At 42.7% G+C, this 27,420-nt stretch overlaps 1 protein-coding gene and 1 long non-coding RNA gene across 4 annotated transcripts in view; both read right to left on the bottom strand.

The window, feature by feature from the left end:
- The window catches only part of GRIN2A (glutamate ionotropic receptor NMDA type subunit 2A), a 546,872-nt gene that overhangs the window by 84,880 nt on the left and 434,572 nt on the right, over window positions 1-27,420 (bottom strand). The window lies entirely within an intron of this gene.
- Window positions 2,856-8,984, bottom strand: LOC112640389 (uncharacterized). Its single transcript, XR_003124013.3, has 3 exons — window positions 6,744-8,984; window positions 4,137-4,258; window positions 2,856-3,090 (listed from the first exon to the last, which is right to left on the bottom strand). It is a non-coding gene; the product is annotated as an uncharacterized LOC112640389 (long non-coding RNA).

The raw sequence follows: 27,420 nt of genomic DNA, 5'->3' as shown, positions 1-27,420 counted from the left end.
TAATACCATGATCTTCAGAAGAGTCAGACAGGTTCAAATCCCACCACGGCCCTTAGCTATGTGACCATGTGTGAGTCACATGATCTTTCCGAACTTCAGTTTCCCCAACCACCAAATGACAATATTTCAATTTTGTCATTGTGAGGGTTTTAAGTGACACAATGATGGCAAATGTCTCTGAATACACAGTTCCTGGCGCACAGCAAGTTCTCCATATGTGGCACTATTATCATCGATTCAACATCTTTTAAGCCTCTCTTTGGGAAATCGGGAAACCTCTGCATCAGAAGCACTCACTGAATTCCCATGACAACATGCCTTTGACCTTTAATCTCACTGGGTCTTGGTCTCCTCTCCTGTAACAGAGAGATGGGGGCTAAGGGTAGACTGATGATCTCTATAGTTTTTGGGACCCAAGGTTCTGTGCCAAGTGCAGGAAAAGTTGCCCTCTCAGCTTGCTCCTTACTGGGATCAGGGCAATGACTAGATCATTAGGAAGGGGTCAATGATGATAGCGTGGCTCACAACTTGATGTTTAATTCTGGAGAGTGGCCACGTGCCACCAGAGGCCGGGGAAATGACATGCCTCACTCTGAAGAAGACATGATAGTTCTGAGAACCAAGCTGGAAGACCAAGAAGAAAGAATGAGGTCACTAGAGCCTTCCTAGTTGGGAGTTCTCTCCTGCACAGGAGCTGGTACTGCTCAGACGTGAAGCTTCTCTCAAAGCTGACTCTTACTCATTCTGCACAGAGGAGTGTGGGTTCAAATCCTGACTTGGCCAAGTCCTAGCTGGGGCAAGTCAGACAATAAGGATCAAGTCAGTCGTTAACATTTATCAGGTGCTTTACTATGTGTTTCCAGGCTCAGCGCTGAGAGTTTATCATGTATTATCTGACTCAAATCTCAAAGCAACTCTAGGAGGTGGTGAACGACGACTACACTTATTGCTTGGTGGTAAAGTGAGGCTCAAAAAGATGAAGTATCTTGCTTAGGTCACAATGTAAAGGTCAAAGCAGGAATTTAAACTTGGTCAGTAAAGATGAGCACTGCTAGGGATGCCTGGGTGGCTCAGTCAGTTAAGCGTTTGCCTTTGGCTTAGGTCAGGATCCCGGGGTCCTGGGATCGAGCCCCAAATGGGGCTCCCCACTCAGCAGGGAGTTTGCTTCTCCCTCTGCCTGCTTGTATGCTTGCTGTCTGTCTCTGTCTCTCTCTCTCAAATAAATAAAATCTTTAAAAAAGAATAAGCACTGCTTCATCTCTACCTTCCTCTATGAAATTTGGTTTCTTCATATCTTAAAGGTAAATAATAGTGTCTACCTTATAGATTTGGCATAAGAATTACATAAGATCCTAAATTAAGTCTTTCTGAGGGCACCTGGGTGATGCAGTCAGTCAGTCAGTTGAGTGTCTGACTCTTTTTTTTTTTAAGATTTTATTTATTTATCCATGAAAGACAGAAAGAGAGAGAGAGAGAGAGAGAGGCAGAAACACAGGCAGAGAGAGAAGCAGGCTCCATGCAGGGAGCCCGATGTGGGACTCAATCCTGGGACTCCAGGATCATGCCCCGGGCTGAAGGCAGGTGCTAAACTGCTGAGCTACTCAGGGATCCCGAGTGTCCAACTCTTGACTTCAGATCAGATCATGATCTCAGGGTCATGAGACTGAGTCCTGTATCAGGCTCAGTGCTCAGCATAGAGTCTGCTTAAGATTTTCTCTCTCCCTCTCCCTTTGCCCCTCCTGCTCATGCTCTTTCTCACTAAAATAAATAAATAAATATTCTAAAAAAATAAGTATTTCTGTTTCCACTATTCTGGGAATTTTAAATATTAATTCATGTAATTCTAAAAAATAGACTGGTGAATAAGATATTATACTATTATCACTTCATTTTATGGATGAGGGGACTGAGGCATGGGGTTTAAGCAACTCGTTTAGTCCCTGCAGCATGGGTGGGAGAATCAGGATCTGAACCCAGGACTCACTTTTAAATAAGTGAGGAAATGCAATGAGAAGGTTTTGCTAGGGCAAAAGGGGGAGGGCAGGGAGAGGAGAAAACTTGGATAATGCAGAAACCTGACAATCAGCCAGATGGTTAAGGTCAATTCCAACAGGGATAGGTCATTTTGATAGTATGTGTGGTCTTCCTCCAAAAGCACATAACCTCACTCTGATCGTTAAGAAAAATATTGGAAATTTCCCAACTTTGGGGCATCTTTGAAAAGAGCTGACCAAAACTCCTCAAAACTGTGAAGGTCATCAGAATACAAGGAATGGCTGGGAAACTGTCACAGCCATGAGGAGTGTAAGGAGACCTTGTGATTGAATGTAGCGGGGTGTCCTAGATGAGACAGTAGGATGGCACAGAAAAAAGACAGTAGATAGAAACCAGTGAAATCTGAATGAAACATAGGCGTTAGTCAACAATAACGAATCAATACTGGCTCATGAATTGGGACACACACCATATTAGTGTCAGATGTTAGTAATCAGAGTAATGTGAGGCATGTGAGAACTCATTGTATTGCTTTCTCAATCTCTCTGTAAATCAAAAACTATTCAAAATACAAAGGTTAATTTTTTTTCTGAATTCGAAAGAGAGAATTTTTAAAAATAGCACATATACTCTCAGAGAGACAAGAGTAGGAGAGTTGCCACAAGTGTGAACTGTGGAACCAGGTGTCCTGGCTTCAGATCCCAGCTGTGCCACCTGGACATACAGTTGACCCTTGAACAACATGGTTTTGAGCTGTGTTATATGCAGCTGGTCTTTGATCAAGACAGCATGGTACCATAAGTGTATTTCCTCCTGCTTGTGATTTTCTCCATAACATTTTCTTTTCTCAAGCTTATTTTATTGTAAGAATGCAGTACGTAATAAATAGGACATGCAAAATACATGTTAATCAGCTGTTTATATCATCAGTAATGGTTTCAGTCAACAGGCCATTAGTTGTGAAGTTTTTGGGGGAATCAAAAGTTATACTTGGATTTTCAACTGCATGGCGTAGGGGGTAGGGTAGGCGCCCCTAACCCCTCTGTTCAAGGGTCAGGTGTATTGCTTGCTGTCTTTCTGCTTCAATAGCATCATCTGAAAAATACAATGATGATAGTAGTATAACTCATGTTTTTGCTGAGAGGACTAACTCGGTTACTCTATGTAAGACACAAGGAGAAATGGCCAGCCCAGGGGAAGGTGCTGTATGTCTTTTGTCGTGGCTTAAATCAATGACCAAAAAAAAAAAAAAAAAAAAAAAAAAAAAGCTTTTAAAGGGGAGTTCATATTGGGGTGCCTGGGTGGTACATTCAGTCAATCAGTGGACTCTTGGCTTCAGCTCAGGTCATGGTCTCAGGGTCATGAGCTGGAGTCTGCCTCTGCCTTTCTCTCTCTCTTTCTCAAAAAATAAACAAATCTAAAAAACTAAATAAGTAAAGGGGAGTTCATATCATTTCATGTTCTAACTCCATAAAAACATTTCTACTTTCTTTTTTTCATAAAGGCATTCCTGGATACTAACCTGAGTTAGTTTTTTTCCTCCCCCACAGCAGGGATTTTAGCAACATGTCACCATCTTCTCCACATTTCGCCCTAGGGTTCTGTAACAACCTTCTGCTTCGTGCATGCCCATTGTCAGTTTCCCGTGTTTTTAGGTGGCAGCATGTTGGCTTTCCTTCGTTGAGATCCCTGACTCTAATTTTGAGAACAGGCACGTGGCCCTTACATGGCACATCTGTGCATTTGGCCTCTGAGCCATAGTAATTTCGGCTCAGGAATGTGCATGTGACCTAGGCTGAGCCAATGGGAGTTTGTCCTGGGACTTTTGGGATGATTAACATAGGGTGGTCATGATGGAAGAACCTATCAGAGAAAGGCTGCAGAGCTAAGCAACAGGAGACAGCAATAAAATCTGAATGGCATTGCTTGAGCTCTTACAAAAATAAAAGCTGACATTCACAAGGCACTTAGTATGTATTAGGTGCTATTCTTAGCACTATTTTAATTCTTATAAATACTCTACACAGAATACATAGGTGCAAGCAGATGATTTTTACCTCTATCATGAATTTTTTAATAATTAAGAACAGTCCCAAACCCACCCAAATGTACTGTGTGGGAGGAGGAAAAAAAATCTTTACCTTCAAAATAAACTGGATTTTGGTGATAAACCTTTGAGCATTTTCGGCAAATATACTGAAGTCTTGAGGACAAAGAAAAATAATTGACCTCTGATGGAGAAAAGCGATTCTGTTAAAAAGAACTATAAAAGGGGGAAATTAACTTTGCAATGATTTTTTTATCCATTTTTATTAATAAAATTTAAATACAGTGCCTTTAGAAAGCTAATTGCTCTTCAGCTCTTGGAAAATGTTTTCTGAAAGGGCAGTGATTAGTTATCAAAATGTTCAGCCACTATTTTCTTAGAGCAGAGATAATTTCATGTCCAGAAATTGTCATAAGTTAATGTTCACCCCTTCATGGCTGGGTAGATTCAGAGAGATGTCACAGAGGCCGTACGGGGCTGGAAGAAATTAGGTTAATAGGTGTTTGTGGCTCTCCTCTCAAAGAGCTGTGTTTGATTTTTATTTGATCTGTTCATGAAATGCTTGCAAGAGACAATTAAAATCTCCTCGTAACTGGTCTCCTGAGCCACCCCCTAAAATCACATCAAAACACCAAAATCATGCCTCTACCCTCCCTCAAATCTTTCTATGACTCATAGAGTCCACAGAATCAAATGCAGACTCCCCTTAAGATGAATGGACTAACCAACGGATCTCACCACCTTCTCTGCTCTCTGCTTGCTCTCACTTTTCCTCTCTCTCAGACGCCCTATGCACACTCTCACACATGTAGGCATCCGAATGCACATATACTCACACCTACACATACTCATCTATGTGCACATGTACAGATATACATATCATTATACCAAAACATCTATACATAAACCCAAAGGCAAACCCACATCTATACAGACACATACTCATACCTGCCCAAACTTGCCATACGGCCATAGATGCACTCACATCCACCCACACATGCACAACTACACAGCTACACAGACATTGCACACACACTCACATGTCTACACATCCACAATACTAAGCCACAACAGTGCATACGCTTTCTGCTTCTCACCAGACACACCCAGGCTGACACCCACTTCCTTGCCTTTGCCAGCACTATTTCCTTCTCCTTGTCACCTCCACAAACTGAAGTCCTACCCGTGCTTTCCAGATCCAGCTCATATACCACTTCTTACATGAAGCCTGATTCTCCAGCTGGAATGCAATTTTGCATTTTCTGGGCTCCAGAACACCCTCTCTTGCCCTTGAATTCTCTCATGTGTTCATTTATGGCTCGATATGTGCATCTGGTGCTTGACACCATTGCAGGCACTGTAGGAGGCCCCAGGGCTACTACAATCATGAACAGTGCAGGCCTGGCCCCTGTCTTCAGCATTTCCACTCTGGTTGGAGAAGAGAAGTCAAAGCTCAACAGCAATAGAGAGAGATAATGGCCGCGCAGGGAGTGAGCACAGGATGAGAGAGTTTCCTGCTCTGGAAGGGGACCAAGAGATACTTCTAACAGGAAGTGACTTCCAACAATGAACCAGAGCCCACGTGTGGCTTGTTAAGGGGTTCCATCTTTATTTAGCCTTAGGATACTTTTTATCAGGGAGGGATAAAACCGGTCTGATGGATCAGAATGCTTCTTCTCAATGCAGTGCAGAGAAAGGGTTTGTGGCTAAAAGATTTTGGACATGGGGAGATAGGGCTAGGAGGCGGCTGCATTAATTTGGATGAGCAGGATGCAGGACCACCAGGATGAGGCTGGCATGAACTTGAGCTCTCCAAGTGGCCCAATCACCAGAACTCAGAGACTGACTGTATGACTGTGTGGGTATGGGGAAATGAAGGCCCAGTTTGTCTTGCGTGGTAGTTCTGTTAAAGGGTTGACCTGGCCAGTCTTGCGCAACCATGTCAGCCACATCAAGCTGCACCACAGTGCTCACCCACCAGTCAGCTTGATAAATATTTGCTGAATTGAACCTGATTCAGACTGCCGCACACCCTCCATTTTTACTCAGAATTCAAAGGTAAAAGAGGAGAGTAGAGTAGCCTGTTTACTCAGCTCCTCTCCTTGGAGACAAGACAATAGGGATTGCTAAATTAAAAATCAGAGAGGAAATTTATTAAAACCGACAATGGAAGCAGAGTTCACACTATCTAGGCTCCAGGTTGACTGGCCCCGCTTAGCTCATTTCATAACCAAGGGACAAACAGGCTTTAAAACAAACACTTGGCGTGTGCGAAACATCGGAACGCATTTCACTCCAGATAATAAGCAGTGATTTACTCCCAAGCTGGAGAAAATATGAGTAATTAACTCTTCAGGAAGATGAATTTAAGGAGAAAAACAAAGCAAACAAGAGGCCAATTTCTCTCTACCTGAAATATAAAGTCTTTCAAAGGACATGAGATGAATGGTCGTGAAGGGAATCTAAAATGATTTAATGTCCATATTTAGCATAAACAGCATCATCGATTAGCATCACTTCTTGCCTCAGCATGCAAATCTAATGCAAAAGCAAGCTGGTGGCAGCTTTACACACGAGTAATTCTATGTCTTGGGTTGTTCCTTGAAACCAAAAGCAGATCTGAATTTGATTGATCTGGAAATCACAACAAGGATGCCGGAGTCCCAACCATGGCCTAATAGGGAACTGAAATGCACTCTACCTGGAGCACTTTGCAGTTGAGCCCAAAGATTTTTGTTTTAAACCAAGATCCGACCTAAAGTTCATCCAAGGTGGCTAGGGTCTTCTGAAACCAGAAGTCACACCGGAATCCGCTTTCTCCTGCATGGTGTATGTGAACAAGCTTCTGCAAAGAAACCACTGAAGAGCAGTGGGGCCAAACCATTTTGTCTTTGATGCCACAGGGCCTCAGATGGGGCCAACTGGCAGAGTCAAACCAAGAGCTGCTTTTCAGTAATGAGGTACAATGTCTCGTTTTTTTTGGTAGTGTCCCCTTCTTTTGAATGCCTGGGTTTAAATGCCATTATCCAAGGTGGTGGTATCATGAAACTTTGGTGTGAATAAGACCCTTTCCTGGGGGGCTGATTCAGAATGCAGACCTAGATCTTTAGAGTGCCTGCATCAGTAGGTCTGGGATGAGGCCTGAGAGTCTGACTTTTCAACCAGGATCCTAGGGCGTTCTGCTTTAGGTGGTCTGAGGATCATATTTTGGGAAGCACCAAAAGGATCATACCTCTGGCCACCAGCAGGATTAAATCCGGGGAAAGTAAAAGACGGAAATCTTTCTTCTCGGGTTACTTATGTAACCAGTGGCAATTGCCAGCAGATCTAAAATAAGTTTAATCAGCTATTAGAGCCTTAATTAAATTCCTCTCAGTTGAAATTTCAGAATTGCCTAATTGTTACACAGCTCACATTAGAGCAGTTGCTTTTTTTTTTCCTCCCATAATAACTGCTCTCGAGATAATCTAATATCTTTATGGATAGCAGCATCAACTGTCTTAGAATCCAGCACTGATCTGGTAATTCATGGAGATGAGTTTTGATCGCTGCTATTTCCATAAACAACCTGCATATTTGCTTTCATTCTTCTCTTGAGGTTCAGCCAACGGAAGAAGAGCTCCAAGCTTGTTCGACCACAAATTTAAAAATGAAAGTCTCTGGAATGATGGGCCACCATTTTCTTCAGCAGTTCACTTAAAATACCTCATCCTCCAGAGTCCCTGTGTTCCCAGGTCCCGAGAGAGGGATAGAAGTTCTATTTCTTTGGTTTACTTTTTTGTGTGTGCTCTTAGAAGTGATGTGACCTGATAATTAGCTCAACAGTTAATCGCATTTTCTTTGTCTTCTTTGGCTCTACATCGGAATGATACAACATTAGAAACTTGAAAATTCAGCAAAACATAAAACAGAGCTAGCTTATAATTACTAATTAACTTTTTGCACATGCTCTTGGGATGTATCTGTCGGCCTTCCCTGGGCAGCAGTGATGATTATTAAATAATTAATAACTACAAGAACTGCATTTCTTGATGCCTTTTTTCATCTCACTCTGACAGCCCTGTAAGGAAGAGCCCATCATCACCCTCAACTGACCAGTTGAGAAATGGGGAGCTTACGTGGCTTGTGGCTTGCCCAAGATCAAACAGTGACTGTGACTTGAGAGCCTGGGGCCATTGTCACTGCCTGTCTTGTTCCCAAGGCTGCCATCATATTTGCTTCAGTAAATACGAGGACAGACAGGAGCAGTTTGCTCTGTTGAGGGAATATTCCATGGATCAATCGGAAAGACAGAAAAGAGCCATATCCTGGGCAGCTGGGACTCCTGAGAAGGAGAGAGAACAGCCAGAGGTGGTGGTCTCACAGGTCTCTTTCATGTATGGCAGTTTTCCTTCCTCAGTTTACCTAATAGCTAATTCTTCTAAGGACCCTGGACTCCTCCATGGGAAAGGCTCTAACAGCAGAACTGTAGTCAGCCCTTACACTGCTACCAACACCCCACATCCAAAAGGCGATTAGAATAATAATAGATCAGGGGGAGAAAAAAATCAACCGCTCAAATGTGAACTGAGTGACAATTAGGTAATTTGGGGATTTCGACCAAGAGGAATGTAATTAAGGCTCTAACAGCTGATTAGACTTTTTCTGTGCCTCTGTGGTAATCTCCAACCGTTACATAAGGAGCCATAGAAGGGAGGATTCCATCTTCCTTTTGTATCATGGTTACTTGGGATGCTGATGGTCAAGGCCTCGTGTCTCCAACTACAGTGCTGCATGGGTTATTATCAAAACTCAGACATAAACTTGGTGGAGATCCTTATAGGACTGTAGCCTTGGAGAAGAAAACCAGAGTGGATACAAGTCTGCAAATTCAGCTCAGAAAGAGACGTGATGGGGAAGGGGACAATCATAGCATCACGTGGGTGGCCAGGGCTGGGGAGGCTTGGGGGTGGGTAGGAGCAGTAGGCATAGAACACTGACCTAAGGAATAGAATAGGCATAGAATCTGACCTAAGGTCAATCCTCTGTAACAATAGCAGGGATAATCACTATCATTTTTAACACCTTCACAAGGACACTTTAGAAATACGCTCATGGTTTCCCTTTTGACCTTCCAATGTACTTTTTCTGGGTAAATTTCAGAGATCAGGGTGGTTTCTACCTGTGAGATAAATGAAATGCCATCTGTAATGTGGCAGAGTAAATAGCTCTTTCTTGATTGTTTTACCTGAATGATATTTAGCAGCTCTCACTGCCTTGGCAGAGTTGCCAGTAAACGTTAGGATGTGGTCAAGAGAGGCAGGCTCAGACCCAGACTGATACCTAGGAGGACAGCTCCTTGGTTGGGATTATCAAGTCATTCTTCATTCTCACTAGACTGAAAATTACGACAAGGCTGGGCATGAATATAGATGGGATGCCTCCTTTTCACCCTGGGTAACTTTTTTTTAAATGAAAACCTTGAAAAGTGGCAAACATTTTGGGCTGAGTGTGTAACAGTTTATAAAAGGAGATAAGTTCCAGGTAATTAAATTGCAGACCAAGGAAGCAAGGGACTTCAATGCATCAAACTTGACTTGAGGGATGGAACAGGCAAAACCTGATGGATTTCCTCACTCAGCATTATGTAAAAAAGCCAATTCCATTTGGATCTCGGCCCTGAACGAAGTTAACCTCATTGACAGTGTCTGCAGAGTTTTAAAATAAGGTTAAAAGACCTGAGGGTATCGATTAGCTGCAAAGCATTTCATCCCCTTGCCCGTGAAGTTCCTGGGTTGTCAAAGTGGGGTGCTCAGAACTTGGTGTCAGGTCTCTGATGGGCATTTGTTCTTCAGTATCTGGGGAAAAATAACAAATTTAAGTCTTTGAGCTGGACGGTTTCCTCCTTCCAGATGAAAAGGGAAAGCCAGGGGTTGGTGCCTGAGGCCCTGCTAGTTATTAGGAGGATGCTAACCTAAACTCCCCATATGTGGGTAAGACCTATTGCCGTAATGAAATGCACTGATCACAGTTCCAATTCTCCTTAGGTGAGACGGCGTTTTGACAATCGTTTTTCTTTGCTCAGCTCAGGCCCCAAACTACTTTGCTCCAGGCTTGTCTGAGCCCTAAAGTCTTCCAGCAAGAGGATGCTTTGAAATACTAAAGCCAACAGAAGATTTAATGGTGAGGAAACAGTAATAAGCTTATCCACAGCTTTGCCCACTATTAAAAACATGATTAGTAGGAGGCAGTGGGGGAGAGGAGGATCCCCTTAGGATCGGCTAGATAAGATTCACTATTTCAGAACACTGAGCATAAGTAACCCTCCACTGTCGATCCAATTTCACCCAAACCAATTATCCTCATCTTGGACACTAATGAACAATTCCAGAGCGCTGTCCATACTGGGACGAAATTCAGATCTTGGTGTCCAACCAGGCAGCTACTCAGCATTTCCTGTTGAATTATACTGGCAACCTCATAGTTTAAAAGGCTCCTGGAGTCAAAAGATCCAAGTGCAAGTTCAATAATGCTAAGTATGAGCTGTGTCACCAAGGTTAAATTAAAGCTTTTCAGACCCTCGCAAATTGTTTCCAAAGATTCTGAGCATCAACAACTGATAGGCAAAGCTAGTCTCTAGGCTTTCAGCCACTTAGGGTTGGAGTACATGGATTCATGGGTGACTTTATTCAACAAATGCTTACTGAGTGCCTAGCATGTGTCATAAACTGTTCGAACACTGGTGATACAGCACTTAGTAGGCTCAAAGCTGGGGAACGGTCAGCAAACTGCAGCCCAAAGGCCAACAATACTTGGATAGCCCATGAGCTAAGAATCGATTTTACATTTTTAAGTGGTTGAAAAAAAAATCAAAAGAATCGTATGCCATCACATATGAAAACTGTACAAGATCTGAATTTGTGTCCATAAATAAAGTTTGATTGGAACACAGCCATGCACATTCCCTTATGTGTTGTTTAAGGTCGTTTTCACACTAAAACAGCAGAACTGAGTACTTGCCATCTAGACAAATGGCCCACAAAGCCTACAATATTTACTAGCTGCCCTTTACAGAAAGTGTTTGCCAACCCCTGATCTAAGTTCCTATCTAGAAGAGACCCACTTACTAACCAGGAAAATGAAATAAAAGGCCACAGAATCAGTTTTAAAAAATATATTATGACAAGTGACAGAAGCAGAATGGTGAAATAAATTGGTAGGGGGTGGGCACCAGGAGTGGGAGAGCAGATCTCGTGGGAGAGATGAGAAGTTACAGGTAGAGGGTCAATGGGGGGAGGGGGAGTGGTGGTTTGCAGAGAAGGCGCAGAAGTTGGAAAACCAGAACGGGGAGAAGTGACTTCTAGGATGAATGAATTGCGTGGACAAAAGCATCACAATTTAGCCAAGGGACATGTTTGTTGAAGGAAGTTCAACAAATTGGATGAAAGGTAGTTGCCTGAATTGGATAAAAAGACACACGATATACAAAGGAGATGAGAGAGAAAGAGGGATAAAGGGATACATCAGAACGGGATGACAGAAACCCTGGGATGTTGGGCTCAAATACGTGTATGTTGGAATTTGGTTGCACATGAGTTCAAACTGGCAATTGGCCTTGGGGCCCCCGAAGGATTTGCTCAATACCCAGGGATAATATGGTGACTTTATCCACGTATGGCTGGTTTTTATCATCTCCTACATCTTTTGGAATTGTTGCATTTTCAAATTATTGTATCGTTTCCTTCATAAATACTTTCATACTTGTCGGACCATATGGATCCAGTTAGAGGTCAGTTTTATAACTTCCCTACATTGTCCCCTTCCAGTCCACTTTAGCCATCCTTCCTCATAGGGGGAAATTCACTTAGAATTGCTTGATTTTGATGACTTTAAATTTAGCTAATCCACAATTCCACAATGCCCTCCCTCGGCACAGGTCTTCCCTCGCATCCCTCTGGCATGTGTCCCTGGGGCACTCTATTTTTCTCCAATTGGTCTACTCACTCATGCCTTCACTTCCTCCCTGTTCCAAACTAGTCCTCTTCGTCCATCACATTGCTCGATGTTTTGCCTACCCACAATAATCCCATCCCTGCTCTGTCCCTCTGTCACACCCTCCTGGCATCACCCTCAGGTCATCAATCTAACCACTGACTTGGCTGTAAACCACTGAGTGCAGGTGGGGATCACATAACCACAGAGATCAATATCATTTCAAATGCAAGGAATCCCTCTCTGCCCCAAAATCCTGCTCTCCTTTCCTATCCCATTCCCTAAGAACTATTTCAAACCTTCACACCTGCCCACGAGACTGCAGCTCTGCCAGCTACATCCTCACTCCCGGGTGATGTATCTGTCTCTTATTTCATAAAGTCTTATGGACAAGCCACACAGCCCATAGGCTTACCTGCTGCGGGACACCTGTCTTCCTTCTTCTCTCCTTCAGTAATGAAAGAGGCCTTCTCCTCAAGCCTAACACCACCATTTGTCCTCTAGTCATTGTCCTTTTGTGCAACCAAGACCACCAGTGGCTTTCTCAACACCAAATCCAGCAGATGCACATGTGACCTTGAGAGACCCTCCCATCTTCCATGAGTCTCCTTGCTCTGGACAGTCACACTCCTACCCTTTCTCTGCACATTTTACACGTCCTGATCCTCCCCACTGGCCTCAGACCTCCATGTTCATGTTTCTCTTACTGCCCACTCCTTGAGTATCATCGCTCTGTTGACCACCCTCAGATCTGTCTTCCCTCAGTTACTCTCAACTGCCTTCAGGAAACTTCAAACTCAATAGACTTTGAGTAGAACTCACCATCTTACCTTCAGTTGAAAAATATGCATACTTTCTCTCCCAGAGGCCAAATATGAGTTCTGGGACTCCCAACCCTGGAAATATGCCTTAATTCACCTATCTCCCTGCACCACCATATATATTAAATCAATCAGCAATCCTTGATAGCCTTAATGTTTGAATAGTTTTCCTTGACCACTTCTTCCCTAGTTTAAGATCACTACTTCATGTTAGCCCTCACCACTCACTGGTTTCTGTCACAGCTTCCAGACTGGTTTCCCTGCCCCAGAGAGGGCCTTTCAGCCTATCCCTTCCACAGTAGCCCTAGCCAGCACTCTAAATATCTCTGCATATGTGATTGGTCCACTCTCTCCCTTAGAGCATTTTGATGGCTTCTCACTCCACTTGAAATAAAGCAGAAATGCCTGATCATAGTCTAATCAACCCTAGCCCATTCCCAGGTCTCTGTAGCTGGCTGCATTCATGCCAACATAATTTCTGACAACAAAATCCCCGTTCCACCCCTACCCCCTACACATTGACTCTTGAATCCCATTGAACTAATCATAGCCTTCCAAGTACATCTAACTCCTCCCGTGCTAGCTAATAATCAACACCTGCAACTCACCCTGCAAATAAAATACTTTCCCACTCTCTACCTGGCAGCCTCCTACTTGCCCTTTGAAACTCAACTTAGAAGGCAGCTCTTCTGGGAAGCAGTCCCTAACCCCACAAAACCGGCCAAGTGACCTCCTCTTTGCTTATGTCATCAAGGATTTTAAGTACCCATCAAGTCGCCTGTCTGCCCCAGCAGACTCACTGAGGGTAGGGACTGTGTTCTGTGCCTTAGCATCCCTTATATCCAGCCCAGAGCCTCTTGCAGAGTAGACACGTGTTTATTATGTAAACAATTGAATAAATAAATGTATCAGCATGGCCACCATCACCATGATCTTCCTGTAACCAATTGCCAATTTCCTGTGGTATCATCTGGTAAAACATACTGAGAGTAATGTGGATTCCAGAGTTGGCTGAACCTGAGCACCAGCTCTTCTGCTTCTTAGCTGTGTGACCTTGGCCTTTGCTTCCTCCTCTGTAAAGTGGGCATAACACAGGTAACCATATCCTATGATTACTGTAAGAATTTTTTTTAAATGCCTACAAAGACTTTATTATTCCATTTGTCATGTGGTCATAGTACAACCAGTATCAGGTGTTTTATGATATACAGGGCTCTGGAAAATATTACATGAATCCATTTAAATGAACCTTCCAGCCTGTTCCATCACAGGTATTCAATCAAGGTTAGGGCCATCATACCTACAGTGTGCACGTCTTCACGAAGTTGAAGTTAACCCCTGTATGTAAGTCCAGAACTGGAAAGAGCAAGGCACTAATTTTATCAGAACTCTTATTTACCAATATGACACTTAGGAAATGCATTTGCTCTTTTCCCCCTCAGGGGAGACAGATATGCTCATTCTTTACTGTTCTCTATTTTAGATGGAACGGGTATTGTCCTATTAATATAATTCTGTGCACAGAGAAGAAGGTCCTGCCAAGAGCAGCCTGGTGTTATTTTAGCTCTATCCATAAATCCAAAGGCCTGACAATTATTTTTAATTCCACTTGCTAGTTTGAGGTTCTGCGCAATTAATCCATACCATTAATTTCATAACTATAAATATAACCCAAGTTTTCCTGGATCCTTATGCCAAAAAGTGCAATCTTATGAATATACTTGTTAGTGTTCCACTGGCTAAGAAGCTATATTGGGGAAAAAAGAGAGAAAAGAATCAGAAAAAGGAAATTTCAGATAATAGACACACTTGGAAAAGCATCCTGGCTGGAGTGCTACGTGTCATTACATGGATAATAATATAAAATCCCAAGCTTACATAGCCTTTTATGGGCTACCAGTTGCTGTTTATTATCTCATGTTGTTTGAGTCTTATGGTGGATGGTCACATACAGAGAAGGAGATAGTATTACCATTTTTCAGAGTGGTAAACTAATGTACATTCAAGGAACGTGGACCAGAAAGTTCAGCACATTGATGAAAGAACTGGAGACAGTTTTCTGGCCACAGGCAGGACCTGTGTGATTGTATATTTTGGTATTCATCTTGTGTGGGGTGCAAAGAGAAAACAAGTGGACAATGATGCCTAAATATGTTCATCTTCAAAGTCTGAGCCTAGCTCCTCTGAGAAAAGAAAATGCTAGCAATAGGCTTCTAGAAATCTACTCAAAATGCAAAAAAAGTCCTAATAATCCCCATTTAAAAATCCATATTGCACTGTGCAGAATAGTTTCCATTTATTAAACTCCTTTTACTATATAGCAGGCCCTAGGCTAGATGCTTTATATACATTATTTATAATCCCCACAAGTTATGAAGTGCCTGGGTGACCATGTTCCAATGAATTACTTCACTGGTCCTCAACATTCTCATCTACAAAATAAAAATAATTATAATACTCACCATTTAGGGTTCTGGAGAACATAAAATGTGATCATGTATGTAGTATGTTTGGCTCAAAGCCTATGTCATGGTCAATGCTCAGACATTGTTATTAGGCTTTTTGTTTTCACTGTTTGAAATTATATAGAAAAAACTCCATGCTTTTCCCATTTGAACCCCCTGCCTCCTGCAACACTGGATGATGTCACCTGCATAATAGAATTTGGTTGGAAAAAAAAAAAAAAAGAACTAAGTGGCCAGAGCGTGGGTTTCAGAATCAGACAAATGGGGGTTCAAGCCCAGTTCAGATTCTTGGAAATTAACTTGTCCTCTATATTCTTCAGTTTTCTCATTTATGAGATGGAGATAATAATAGTACCAATCCCATAGAATTTTTGTGTGAATTAAGAGAAACTAAAAGCTCTTTCTGCTCACAGGAAGTATTTAATAAATGGTAGCATTAATATCCTCACAGGAAGCCTGTGGGGTGGATGATATCATTAGCTCCGTTTGACTAATAGAGACACTGATAATCTGAGAAATACAAAAATTGCCAACTCTTCAGGGTTGGTTTGGATCTCAGAACTAAGCATTACCCATGGCCAAACTCAATCCTGTAGAGTTGCTCAACACCCTCCCCCCCTTAAATGTCTCAGCTGCTAACCAGTGCCATGCTCTAAGGGGCAGGAATGGAAGAGGGCCTCCACCCATTTCTGCTGACCATGGTGGTGACCTCTCTTTGTGTGGATCACTCCCCTATCTTTTGAGAAGGATTTGGGATTGAGACTCTGGATTAGATACATCTTTGTCTTCAACTTCTTTTTTTTTTAAAGATTTTATTTATTTATTTATTCATTCATTCATTCATTCATTCATTCATTCATTCATGAGAGGCACACAGAGAGAGGCAGAGACATAGGCAGAGGGAGAAGCAGGCTCCCTGTGGGGAGCCCGATGCGGGACTCTATCCCAGAATGCCAGGATCATGACCTGAGCCGAAGGCAGACGCTCATCCACTGAGCCACTCAGGTGCCCTTGTCTTCAACTTCTGTCCTGATTGATTCATAGTATAACTTGATGACTATTCCATATTTTTTTTGTTCCATATTTTTTTGAAGGCTCATCCATTTTCAAAGAGACGACAATTCCTGAATGCACAGCCTAGGGTGTCATTTTGGTAATGGAATTCAAATCTGGCTGTGATGATTCAAGTTACCAGCTCAAATGCTATTTGGGGAGCGAAATGTGTTCAGTCCTTTCTGAGAAACCTTGAACAAGTCGCTTATTTTGCCTGAATCTCCATGTCCTCACCTGTTAAAAGGAGGGAAATGTTCCTGTTCTCCTTACAAAATTGGTGCTTGTTGGAGGTTGATCCAAATCTGATTTTTGCCCTCTTTTTCTACCTTATATCTGCTTGTCCTATTTTCTTCAAACACATTTTAATCATGAAAATAAAAATATAGATAGCATCAGCTCTAATCTGCTGGCACGCATAGAGGCTAGTGTGGTGGGAAATGACACGAAGAATCAAGATTCCTCCGACTCAGATTGTCCATTTCAACATGAAAATTAAACACAACATAAGAGAGAGGCTATTGGTTTCTTCACATCACTCTACAACTCCCTTCAAGGAAATAAAGGTTGATTATCTTGTCTTTTTCTCAGTTTCACATTTTTCTCCTATATGCATTTCCAATGGAGTCTTTATTTGCACACTGAGAGAAACCAAGATGGTTCAGCCCCTATCTCATTCCTTCTCAAACAGGTCCATTCAGTCTTTCTAATTTACAGAATTATAATTCAAATGGGAGGAAAATAGACTCTAAGAACTCTCTAGATGTGATTGTGATGAGTTTTAAAACACATTTTCGAGACAGTGGCTATAGATAACGAACCGTGTGGTAGAGTAATGAGGAATGAACAAGCAGCACCCTGCAGGAGTCAGGGGAATTTACATCTTCAGGTTTGCAGAGGGATGCTGACTGGTTTTGCACAAAGCTGCAAGAGACTGATTATGTGGCAGATTTGCATGAGGCTCAGTGGGATGCTCTGAGCAAAGCTCAGGAAGACTCCTGGTCCAGCAGGGAATCTTGTACCTGTAATAGCTCTTCTTGCAAACATTGGGAGCATGTCAGCCATGCAGGGATGGGGGACTCCCAATGTAGCTTGTCATAATTAAAGCAATGGCAACCTTTACTACTAACATACAAAGAACCTCTCTCTCTACCATATGGTGTTGTTGAAATCAAATGGACCTCAGCATCTAACACACATGAGCCAGAGTCTAGAAGTTGCCACTTCCTTGCTCTCTAACCTTGAGCAAGTCATCAATCCTCACAGAGCCTTGGTTTCTTTAGATATGAACTAGGGGAAAGACTAATAGTACTCTTGTTGAACTGCCTGTTAAAAAAGAATCAAAGTAATACATATAAATCCCCTAAGCTATAGCCAGGACACAATATTTTTTTCCATTGTTAATTATTTTATACAATGTGGGGAATTATCTTGAGGTACAGAAAGCTAGTTTCTTTGTCTTCAGAGTCTGAAAGCACCCTCAGTGCTTCCACAGCTTAGAGACCAACACTGGGAATATTCAAATCACTCTCTATCTCTGCCTCTCCCTCTGGCCCACCCAGGCTCCAATGCCAAGAAAAACAGCATAGTGGGGAGTGCAACCTCTGCTGCCAACAGTACAAATAAGAAAACCACACTGCAGCTACAGAAGGCAGCCTGACACAGCCACTTGTAGCCAGAAGCAGATTGCCGGGGTACACCACTTCACTGTTCTCTTTTCTAACAGACAAATGTCATTCCTGTCTGCACCAACAGCATGTACATGGGGAAATAAGAGAAACTGACAGAGACAATGTTGAGAAAGTCGAGAGCAGTTTCAGACAACAAACCACTGAGGTCTGGTAGTCGTAGGTGGGGTGGGAAGCAATCCAGCTGCTGCCAGCCAGATGAACTGTGAAATGAGAAAAATATGAGGAGCCTCTAATGTTTATGATTCAGTTCATAAAGTGGGTCAGATGACCCACTTGATGTCCCTTGGATAACTCTTCTCTATCCTTTAGGACTCAGGACACGTGTTAGCTCTTTCAGGAAGCCTTTGTTTGTTGCTTTCCTCACAGCCAGGGTGGGTAGACATTGGGCAGTGCCCGAGGCTTGCCTCTACTATTAGCACTCATCTTACTATGAGTATGCCGTAATAGAAAGTTCGTTTCAGGGCTCCTGGGTGGCTCAATGGATTAAGTGTCTGCCTCTTGATTTCAGCTCAGGTCAGGATAAAGCCCTGTGTCAGGCTCTGTGCTGGGCATGGAATCTACTTAAGATTTTCTCTCTCCTCCCTCTGCCACTCCCCGCTCCACTCTCTTTCTCTCTCAAACAAAGTTCATTTCTCCATGTCTCCCACTAGACTGTGAGCTTCCTGAGGTCAGGGACATTGTATTATTCATCTCTGCTTCACCCATAATTACCACAGTCTTGGCACAGGTCGGTAATCGATAAATACCCAGCAAAAGATCAGTAGGGGTAACTTGGTAGGTTCAAGAGTGGATGACCAACATGGATGGATGAGAGATGGTTTGTCAGATGAGTTGATGGATGGATGGACAGACAGATGGTTTATTACTGAACATTGGATGACTAGATGGATGAATGGGTGAATAACTGGATGGGTGGGTGAATAGTTCAATCGTATCACACACTCATAGTTAGTAGTTACTTTACCCCAAAGAGTAAGATTTGAATCTATGTAATAGGCTAGGTATTACACTAGCCTCCTAGCCCCCTCCACTCAACTTTCAAGGCAGATATAAGCCACAAGAATCTCTAGGCCCTTTATGAAAATTGGCATCATTCATCCTAGAAACTGTACAACATGATGGAACAAGCACCAGATGTGGAAACTCCTAAGACCTACATTTGAATCTTTTATCAGCTATTGATAAAAAATGTCACTGAATATCTCCAAGTATTCCCTACTCAAAAATCCGAGAGTACCAGCCACTTCACAAGATTATCACGCAGCTAAAATTAAATTGTAAATATGAAAGCCAACATTGTAAGGTTTGGCATAGAAGATTTGCATTATATTCAGAGGGCCATTAAAGTTGATCTCCTTTGTCTACTCATTTTCAAATTTGTTTTAGAAATATTCTATCTTTTCCCCAAATGAGAGCTCACTTGGAATACCAATATACCAATCAGACAGAGCATTACCATCTCTGGTTAAAGCTGGATCCTGTCTCATTAACCCCTATCCATTCAGAGACCACTGTGGCACTCTGGAAGAATCTGGCATCCCGGAGAACGCAGGAAAAAGCTCTCCCCTATATGATGCAGGGAAGTCTCATTCTATGTTCTGCAGTGTTGGGCTGAAACCCTGCTGTTCTACTTATCCTCCCTCTCCTTCTCTTCCCCCTTCTGTCAGAGGAGCACAGGGCTTTGCATTCATCTATGCAAAGAGGAGGTGATGACCCTGTCAGAAAATAAAAATGGTTTTCATCTGTCTCTTTAGGAGTTTCTAGAAATACTTCTGACTGAGAGGCTCTCTGAATAATTCACTCATCTGAGATCATTTAAATAATCTATTCACTCATTTTCATAATTGATGGCAATGGCACACTATCAAGGGTACAGCCTTTGCCTTACATTTATACCATCTATCAGCTTGATCATGCCCCCATCACCCTCAGATAGCTTCCTTATCAAGTTGGGTTTATGGGTTCCATAGACATGGATTCTCCAGATGACATCATGGTTGACTCTGGCTCTCTTGAGAGAGATACTGCTGGGGTTCCAATTCTACCCTTGCCACTGTCTCCTTGGGCAAGTCATTTATCCTATGCAGCTTCTGATTTCTCTCCTATGATATGGAACTCCAATTATAATTGAAGCTGGCGGGAACCCTGGGTGGCGCAGTGGTTTAGTGCCTGCCTTTGGCCCAGGGCGTGATCCTGGAGACCCAGGATCGAATCCCATGTCGGGCTCCCAGGGAATGGAGCCTGCGTCTCCCTCTGCCTGTGTCTCTGCCTCTCTCTCTCTCTGTGTGACTATCATAAATAAAAAAAAAATTTAAAAAAAAAAAAAAAAAAAAAAAATAATTGAAGCTGGCATTTACTGACCATCTACTTTGTGCCAGTCAGTATTATAGGCACTAGATAAACATATTTTTAAAATTTCCCAACAACCTATGAGGTATGTACTATTATTAGCTCCCTTTTAGATATAATAAAATGCAGAGAATGTTGTGATATTTAAACAAGATAATGCCCTGAAAACATTTAACTGCATCATATAATAGGAACTCAACTATTGGCACCTGTTACTATCATGACCCTCACATCAACCAACACCACTACCATCATCACCACCAAACATCCTTATTATTAACATTCCCATCAAAGCATGTTCCCACAGAGATATCTTGTCTGTAAACTGCTTTTTTCCCCTAACTTCTGAAATCGAGAAAATTTTTAGCAGAATGTTGCCTTGCAGGAGAGCACTGATTTAACTGCTATTCTTTTGGGAATTGTTTTGATGATACAAATGCAAAGAGAGAAAGAGAGAACCAATGCAAGACAGAAACAGAAACACACACACATGCATACACACACACACACACACACACACACAGAGGGAGACCGTACCACTTACCTCAGTTTCAAGTGTTAATTTGCTAGAGACCTACTATCTTTTCCCCACTGTGACCTAACATATTGTACTGTGTAGGTATTTAAAATAGCCACAATGCATGACTCTAGGGAAGTCAGATGATCATTTTAAATCTTCTGTGATGGCTTTACTTTCCCTCTCTAGGGCTCGCATCATTTGAAAAACTTAATGATCATTACATAAGGAAACAAGTCAAATTTCACACAGATTCTGCTAAGGCAGTGGAATCACCAAACCCATTTTACAAATGGGCTCTTGACTTTAGATGTGGCTTAGGAGGAAAAAGGAAAGGGACGCCTAGGCAGCTCAGCAGTTGAGCGCCTGCCTTCGGCCCAAGGCATGATCCTGGAGTCCCGGGATGGAGTTCCACATTGGGCTCCCTAAATAGAGCCTACTTCTTTCTCTGCCTGTGTCTTTGCTTCTCTCTCTGTCTCTTATGGATAAATAAATATCTTTTTTTTTAAAGGAGTAAAAAGGAAAGAAAGAGAGAAAAGGAAGCAGGGGTCAAGGGGGAATAAGGAAAGAAGGAAGACAAACAATGTCATTAATGGGCATGACAGATTTCTTCCAGAAATACTCAACCCAGAAATGCCTAAGGACAGACCCGAGCCTAAAAATTAAAAAAATATATATATCTGACTGATTCTGCTCTGTTATGAATCTCTCAGCCAATCATCCAGTGAATGCTATGTGCTTCCAATACCCTTCTGAGGTTCCTTTCAGATCCCACTGACACTGTCCTCTTCATACCTACACTTCCTTTAAACCAAGCTATTTAAACAGCCCCTGAGAATTTATTCCAAAGATCCCTACCAATCACCACTTCATTTTTAAAGCAGCAACAGAGTTCACGAGTTCACATCTAAGAGAACAGGCTGTGGCTCTGCAACCCTGTGCTAGTTATTGAATTTGTCTGGGCTTCATTCCCTAATTTATAAAAGAGGGTAACAACATCTGTATTCCAGTGTCCATGTGAGGACAAGATGAGTTTATATATTTGAATGCTTAGCGCCCTGCATGGTGCCTCGTCAATGCTAAACAAATGTTAGATATTACTAATCATTATTTTTCTGTTTTCTTCTCCTTCAATAGCGCTCCAACAATTACTGAATAAAGTCCTGCAGCCTAGAATTCACATTCCAGCACGGTGCTTCCTTCTCATCGTTTCTTCCCAACAATACATATTCATTTTCTGTTGTCGCGTAAAAAACGGCCTCCAACACTGTTCTGCAGGCCCAAAGTCCAGTGGGGCTTGACCGAACTCTCTGCTTGGGGTCTCACAAGGCCAAAATCAAGGTGTCAACCAGTCTGGACACATGGCTGGAGGATCTGGGAAGAATCCACTTCCAAACCCATTTAGGTCATTGGCCTAGTCCAGCTCTTTGAGGGCTGTGGGACTGAAGACCTTGCTTCCTTGCTGGCTGCTGGCCAGGGACAAAACTCAGCTCCCAGTGACCCCCGACAGGCTTTGTCACGTGGCCCCTCAGTCCTCAAGCCTAGCAGTCAAATCCTTCCTGTGCTAGAATCTGTCTGGCCTCTTCTGCTGTTGCAGAAAAGTCTCTACTTTTAAAAGTCTCATGTGATGACATTAGGCCCAGCCTGATAATCTCTCTCTTGATGAACTCAAAATCAGCTGACAACCCCTTTGGCTCCCTAACATAACAATGATGGAAGACCTATCTCATCATATCCACACACCCTCCAGGAGGGAAAGATTACAGGGGGCAAGGGGCATTGCCCCCTACCACGCAAGCTATTTCAAACACATTAGAATGTTGAATGTTGGAACATTAGAATGTTCCTTACCTTAGAATGTTGCCTACCACACAAGCTATTTCAAACACATTGAACTCCTTGATACTGGGCTTGCATTTATAATGTTCCTTCTACATGGAATGGCCTCCTACATATATTCAGAAGTCCAGATCATGCTTATTCTCTGACACTTGTTCAAATGAGAAGTCCTCTGTACAGATGCCCTCAATCTTTCTGCCTATACATAATGCATATCTTCTCTAAATATGATAGAGTTTTATCAAAACATCTTTTGTGGCACATATCACACTGTCTTGTGGTTATGAGTAATCCCTAGTGCCCTACTAGACTCTATGTATCTTGAAGACTGGTCCATGTGTTAACCACAACTCTCCACAATGACCTGCACACAGTAGCTATTTTGAACATCTTGTTTGATGGAGTACATGTATGAATGAATAAGCGTTATGCACCCCAAATCCAACCACCTCTGTTTATGCAGGACAGATTTAACAGAAAAATAAATCATTTAATAACAACAGTTATGGAGAATATACCAGGTGACAGGAACTGATCTACATTATTAAACAACATTTTCTTTGACATTGGTACAGTCTCATCAGAGATTACTCAAGGTGCAACAAAAAATCTCCTTATTTCCTTTTCTCTTAGGCTTTGCCACTAAATATTGTATTCCAAAGGAAGAAAGAAGTGCAAAGACTAAGAAGCAGAGAGTCCTAATAACTAGGATGACATAGATAAAACCATTTTTTCAGGGTCACAAAGAGTAGATCTATGCCCTAAAGCTGTGCTTCTAGGTCTTTCAGGGGCATGAGAATCATGAGGAGAGCTTGTGAAAAAAGCAGAATCGGAAATGATCATTCTGTAGGTTTGAAGTAGGGATAAGACCTCCACATCTTTCCCACAGTGATTCTGATACAGGGAGCCCCATGAACTATACCTGAATGACCAACCAACACTGAAAAATGCTCCTCGTATGGGAAAGTTCATGAAAACCAATCTTTCCATCCATTCTTACATCCATTCTACAAATACTGAGTCTCAGCATTTAAGCACCAAAAATCAAATGGTAAGAGAACAGTGAAAATCTGAGAACAGTGCTCTCTCAGGGCTAGTCATGGCCAGAGTGCATGGCTTCATCAATGGGCTGCCACTGTCTTCCAAGCAAAGTGAGCACATAGAAGAAGCCAGAATGTCCTTCTCCCTCCTTGTAGTATGTGTAAACCATGCTCTTCACTTTCAGCAATGCACACAATTGTTCTATCGATTAGTCATTTACTAGTGGTGTCTCAATTTTAATTTTCTTCCAAGACTTCATTCACATAATCACTGGAATATGTGTGTGCAGAAGCCAAGTACAATGTTTGCATAAATACTTCACTCCTTTAGCAGGATGAACCTGTTTGCAGATTATTGATATTACATGCAAATACACACACACAAGCAAACACATACTAGAAATCTTCTGCACATTCTCATGAGTTCTTGAGACTACTCACTGAGTCATTCTGGGCTAAACATGGTGGGTAACTGACAGTGGGGTAGTTGAAACACAGTGATCTAGAAGAGAGGGAGTTACAGCAATCTGCAATTAGGAATCACATCCTGTCACAATTGTACCCCATGCATACACCACTGTTGGTGAAAGCCTCCCTAGATCTCATCACCCACTGACATGCCATGTCAGAACTAGACATTCCAGACTTCAGTCTAAGCTTTTTCAAAGACCTCCTGTATCATATATGCACCAGGAATTCTTTAAGAGGCATCTCCTTCATTATGCACAAAAAACAAGGGACAGGGTATGATCCTGGAAGATGGAACTGCTATAGACCAGAATAAACCATGGCCTGTGAAGTATGATAAATATTTATCCCCCAAGTTCCAGTGAGTTGGGTTTGAGTGGAATCTGCTGCATCTCATGAGAAAAAGGAAGTGGATGTCACTCTAAGGTGGGGGGTAGAGGGAAGAACTCTCAATTTCTCCTCTAAAATATCCCTGTGCCACTGCCAGTCTTTCCTTAAGATATGATTAGGAATGCAGTCTTTGGGGTCAGGCCAACCTCCACTCATACTCTTTTTTTTTTTTTTAAGATTTTATTTATTTACTCATGAAAGATACACACACACACACACACAGAGAGAGAGAGAGAGAGAGAGAGAGAGAGAGACAGAGGCAGAGGGAGAAGCAGGCTCCATGCAGGGAGCCTGATGTGGGACTTGATCCCAGGTCTCCAGGATCACTCCCTGGGCTGAAAGCAGGTGTTAAACTGCTGAGCCACCTAGGGATCCCCTCATACTCTGCCTCTATTACATACTAGGCTGGGGGAATCTGAAACCAGTCATGCTAACATGAATTTCTGTTTGTGAGGCAGGAATAAGAAATGCCTCCTTGAGATGAGTTGTGGGAACCACTAAATGAGATCATGCATGTGAAATTCTCACATAGTTCTTGGTGCAGAGTAGCCCTAATGAATGGTAACTGTAATCTGAAGTCCTCATTACCAACAGATTGTACAGAGACCCTTCTGGATGCTAGAAACAAAGCCCTATGGCAAGGCTAAAGAAACATGGAAGGAACAGACCTTTTCTCAGGTGGGGCTGGTGGTCTAATCGGAGATAAATATGCAAGCAAACAATGACAATGCAAAGTGACACTCTTAGGAGTTAGTACACAGGTCTGTAGAAATGAAGTGGAAAGGGCCCCACCCACTTGAGATTATCCAGGAAGGTTGTCCTTGGCAAAATGAGAAAAACATTCAAAGGATCAAGGACATCAGGGAGCACAGCATAAGCCCATGACAACCGAATATGAGGGCATGCGGCGAGGGGAGGGGGGGCAGGGGGTTTGGTACTGGGAGGGTAAGAGTGAAGATGCCTGTGCTGGGACACAGGAGAATGACCATACCTTAGACAAGAGGAAGGTGGAGATCTGTGGGCTCTCTGAATGGGGGTGTTGTGCAAGCAAGAGTGGAGATCGGAGGTCTGGGCTGGTGCAAGGGATCTGGGAGTCATCCCATGTGGAAGGCAGCTGGCACCAAGGACATCAAAGAGAATGCAAACAGGGAGGAGGAGGAAGGGGAGGCAGATGCATCAGAGCATGGGAGCAGGACTTTTGGTTTGGGAAGACATGATGGGTCTCTCTCATGTCTTCTGGGGCATTGCTACCATCCTTAATTACTGCATCTCTAGAAAACAAAAGGATTATTTAACTTTAATATATATATGGGTTTGGTTCTCTTTATGCTTGAGGTCAAAAATTCAAAACTGCTTTCAAAATCTTTCTGTGAATCTCTCTCTCCCTGTCTCTCTTTCTAAATCTATCTCCATTTTAAAGCTAGTCTGTACATACGTGTATATATGTGTGTGCATATACACATACATATTTTCATTTTAAAGCAGTATAACCTGAATATGATGAGTAGAATTATTCCCAAAGCATTTTTTCAGGTCATTAATAAGAATATTATTCAATTTGGAGAAATCCTGTCTATGCTCAAACCCTAGCCCCGAAGGCCTTACCCTCTTGGAGACTACCCCAATGGGCTGAGTCAGGTTCAACCTTCTCACCCCAGTGAAGGCTTGGTTATGAGCCACTTGAAGAGAAGGATGGTTCCTACTCACCCTTGGATAAGTCCTAGTGCCTGATAGAATGATGGCCACAGAGTTGGTGCCCAGGGAGTACTGGTTGTACTGGCCTGGGCTGTCAATTGCCTTGCTTCCATGGTACTGTTTGCAAACATCTCTGGGAAGCCTTGGGCCCACCAAGCTCCAAGGCAGAGCAAAACCACTAGAGAAAAGGAGAGGCAAAGAACATGGAAACCCTGATTTATAAGAGGAAGCCTTCTTAGCACTGAATTCTATGTCTGCTGGACACAAGCATGCATTGGTCTTGGCCCTGGAGTAATCCACACCAGCCATACACAAGGGCCCAGCAGAAAGCAAATGCCCCTCCAAGAGCTTGTCATAATTTCCAAGACACCCTCATTACATGCTGCTGCTTCCAATGAGGCCAGAGATGACCTCAGAGATAAAAAGAAGTGGCAGCTGAGCCCCAGGATAACAGCTCCCTCCTTCCGTAGGCCATCCCCTCTGATGACCTGCTGAACCTCGGATGCTGCTGGCAGGCAGGCTTAAGGATAACATGACTGGTATTTACCTGCTCCACTGCCTTCCTCTTTCTTTAAGACAGAAGCACAAGGAGTTTTTTTCTGAAGCACCTGATCCCCTGAGTGCCAAGAGAATAGCCCAACTACAGGAAGCATTTGTACATTCTAAGCTCAATTCGGCAGTAATTCCCTGAGCTGCCTATTTGAGAAATTGTTGTATTTCAACAAGAATTTGAAGGAGGACACACAAAATATTAAAAGGCCATTTTCTGTTTCTGGAAGCGGAGGATGTCAGGGGCAGCTTTCTTTTGTGCAATGTTATCACCTGCGAGGCAGTGGTCTCCCTATAGACAGGCTCCCTGGCAAATGAGCTAGATCCAAAGGCAGCACTGACAATTCACAGGTGTGAGCCAAGTCTGACCCAGGACTGGTGAAATCCAGCCAAGGAGAACAATTTCACAGCTCCACAAGTGATCCTCAGGTTGTATAACTTCAAACAGCTGAAAAATAACCTCAAAAGGCAACACCATAAGGCAGAAAAGGCCCACATTCCCTCCCTCCTATTAAGAACAGGAAAAAAGTAAT

The sequence above is a fragment of the Canis lupus genome, chromosome 6, assembly GCF_003254725.2.
Source record: "Canis lupus dingo isolate Sandy chromosome 6, ASM325472v2, whole genome shotgun sequence".
Classification (NCBI taxonomy): domain Eukaryota; kingdom Metazoa; phylum Chordata; class Mammalia; order Carnivora; family Canidae; genus Canis; species Canis lupus.
Note: the sequence above shows the minus strand (reverse complement) of the source record. Positions and strands in the feature narration are given on the sequence as shown.